Source organism: Mandrillus leucophaeus, unplaced genomic scaffold (assembly GCF_000951045.1).
Source record: "Mandrillus leucophaeus isolate KB7577 unplaced genomic scaffold, Mleu.le_1.0 Scaffold28, whole genome shotgun sequence".
NCBI lineage: Eukaryota > Metazoa > Chordata > Mammalia > Primates > Cercopithecidae > Mandrillus > Mandrillus leucophaeus.
In genome coordinates, this window is record NW_012102920.1 from 1,598,494 (window position 1) to 1,601,822 (window position 3,329).

Here is a 3,329-nt window from a genome sequence, read left to right on the forward strand (position 1 = left end):
CGCGCCCCTCCCTCCAGGCCGAGCCCAGCCAGGCATGTGGCCCGCGTGGGCGTCCCCTGCAGCCCTCTTTCCCCCAAGCCAAGGGGACAAGGGTAGGGGTTGGGGGGCCGGAGGCGGGGCGGGCAGCTTCTCCAGCCTCACTCCCCCGCCACCTGGCAGGGGCACCGTGGGGAGCTTCTCTCCCAAGCCTGGCCCTGCCATGCCTGGGGCACTCAGGGGCATCATGGCCAAAGAGACCTGGCTGCTATGGATGGGGCTCTTGCCCTCACCAGCCCATTGGGATCCAGCTGGGTTGGAGCCAGCCAGGTGGGTGTGTACCTGTGTGAAAAGGCACCTGCCCTCCAGGCACATTCCTGGGTGATCCCAGTGGCTGGGCTCTGTGCCCCACACCTGTTGGGGATGACAGGGTGGCCCTGCCCCAGGTGGCATGCCTGCCTGGTGACTCCCAGTGTCCCCCTAGGGGGTGCCCTGGGCCCAGCCGGGCAGGTGCCTGGTGCCCCAAGCAAGGCTGGGTGGTGCCAGGCCTCAGGCAGAGCCACAGGAGCGTGAGGTCCAGGCAGGGGCTTGCGAATGGGTGGTAGCCGTCAGAGGCAGGCCTGGCTCCCCAGAGTGACGGACACTATGGTCCTGTGGACATCCCTAAAACCTGGTGACCTCCCTGATAGAGGTCCCAGCTGCTGACCCCTGGGGGCGCCTAGCCTGGCCCCCAAGGATTCTGTGGCCCCAGCCAAGCAGCAACCTCTGCCTAGGGCACCCAAAAGGAGGCACTGGTGGCACTGGCAGCAGACAGAGGCCTCGCTGCCTCTGGTCTGCTCTGTGCTGTGGTCCCAGACACAGCCCCATTGTGCCGTCCTGGATGGAGCGCTGAGCCCCTAGCCTGGCTCCTGGGCCCCACGCAGGGGAGGGGCGTGAGGGCGGTTTTGCTGGCAGCTGCTGCCAGGGGCCTGCCCTAAAGGATTTTCAAGGGTTTCCTCCGCTGATCTGATCACAGCCGCATGTGCTCCAGGGCAGCTGTGCTGTGAGGGGGATGGATGGCAGCGCTGGCTGGAGTGAGTTTGAGTGTGAGTGTGTGACTGTGAGAGACTGTGTGTGGAACTGAGACTGGTATCCAGGACCTTAGCCTTGGGTGAGCCCTGCACAGCTGACCACAGAGTCGGGCATTTTCCAGGCTCCGGCTGGAAGCCTGGGGTCCCCTGGGGGCATGCCAGACAGGAGCCAGCCCTGGGCAGGGGCAGTGCTTAGAGGGACCACTCAGAGAGACCCCCGGCCCAGCCTTGCATCCCCCTAAGCAGGGAGTCCAGGTGAGCTCCAGGGTTGAGCCAGGCCCAGACTTGGGGGAAGCGCACCACGCCTTCCAGCAGGGTCTGTGATGAGGGCCCCGGGGAGTCTGGACCCCACCGCATGGCCACAGCCAGGTTTGGGCAGGCGGTTCCTGGTCAGAGCTGACTTCAGAGGGGGTGGGCATGGATGCCTAGAGGCGTCCTGGGCCAGTGGAGGCTGTGGGCTGGACGGGAGGGCCCTTTGCTGTCATGCTGGGACTGGAGAGCAAGACATGGAAAAGACTCCTGCCTTCTGAAACCCACATGCTGGGGGCAGCCCACCTGCTGGCGTGGGCGGTGGGCACGTGGATGCCCTGGAGGTGGGTGGAATCCATTTGGGCACGCCTCGTGTGGCTGTACCGAGGTCCCTCAATGTGGATGGAGCTCCGGGTTGGCCCAAGGTCTCCTCTGCCCCGTCTACCCCCTTCCCACACTGACATTCCTTCCTGGAGAGGGGAGTTCCAGCTTTTAAAATGGGGAACTATGCCTGGAAAACACACTGAGAGGGAAGCCCAAGAATGTGCCCGTGAGCCCACCAAGTCCCCGGAGGGGCCCTGGGTGCTGGGTCGGTGGGGACGGGGCCCTGGGTGCTGGGTCGGTGGGAACAGTTAATGCTCAGAACTCTGGCCCACTTGCCAGGGGCCCCCTGGCCCAGAGCAGGGCTTTGGGGTGAAGGGGCCTGGCAGGGACGGGCCGGTGGCTGAGGAGGCCCTGGAGAGTGGGGAAGCCCTGGGTGGTCCTCTCCTGGCCTCACAGCTGCATTAAGGCCAACTGAGTGCTCCCCAGGGCTGGGACGGGAGGGGGCAGTAGAGCAACTCATCTTGGGGTGACCCTGTTAGAGGTGCCCACCAAGCAGCAGCCATCAGCTCCCAGACAGGACGTCCTCAGGTGCGGATTGGGCTCCCCGCAACGTCTCTGGCCACGTGGCCATGCTACCCCCCATCCTCACTGCGTCCTTCGTCCCCCCCCGTCCCCTGTCCTGGGCACCCTGGTGGACCGCTGGGCAGCGACGGGCCCTAGGAATTCCTGGCAAGCCTGACCGCAGGTGCTTCCTACAGCTGGGTGACCTTCAGTACCCTCTCCAGTGATTCCAGCTCCCGCCATGCTTCCAGTCCAGTCCTGCCCCTCACTCTCCCCCCCGCCACTGAAGGGGAGTCAGTGTGGTTTTCCCTGGGGGTATCTGGCTGGAGGATGGGGCAGATAGAGCCAGCTGTGAGCAGGGTCTCTTGAGCATCTGCGCAGGGGCCAGCATGTAGGTGACAGCCCTGGGGAGGGGCAGGTGCCTATTCTGTTAGCGGGGCTGGGACTGAGGGACATGGCTGGAGGTGGTAGGAGCTGCAGTGCTGGCTTGGGAGCTGGCCTTGGCGGTGGGCACCCCAGCCACCATGGAGGGTTTGGGGGTTCAGTCTGTTGGCGGGGACTGGACAAGGGAGAGGCATTCTAGTCCCTGCCCCACTGTTTGGCCAGGCTGTCCCGAAGGTGGACAAATGGCCCGGCCTGAGTAGGACCCCTGAGACCACAAGGCCTCAGAGTGGGGAGGAAAGAACCCAGGGCCTGAAGACCCCCACCTGTCCTTGGATTCCTGCCTCTGCTCAGACCCTGTGACTGTCTCAGGGACCAGACCCGTCCCCGCCAATCCTCCACCTCTGTCGGGTTCCAGCCTCCTCATGGGCCACAGGTGGCTGGAGGAGCTGGGAGCCCAGCTGAGAAGGACGCCGGGGGTGTGGGAAGTTTGAGGAAAGGAGCCAGGCTAGGGGAGCGTGGTCCATGCCTCCCAAGCCCCATGACCTGGGGAGCGGCATCCCCCAGGCCCCGCGTGGCCCTGACCCCATTAGACCTGGGCCCCCGTTCGCACCTTGGCCAGTCAGGTGAGAGAGAGCACAGAGGGCCCAGTGGACATGGGGCTGGCATGGTGAGGACTCTGAGCCCACCTCCGCCGCCCCATGCCTGCACCATGGGCTGGTGCCAGGGAGGCTGGGGAGGGGGCCGGGTGGGGGGTCAGGGGTGGAG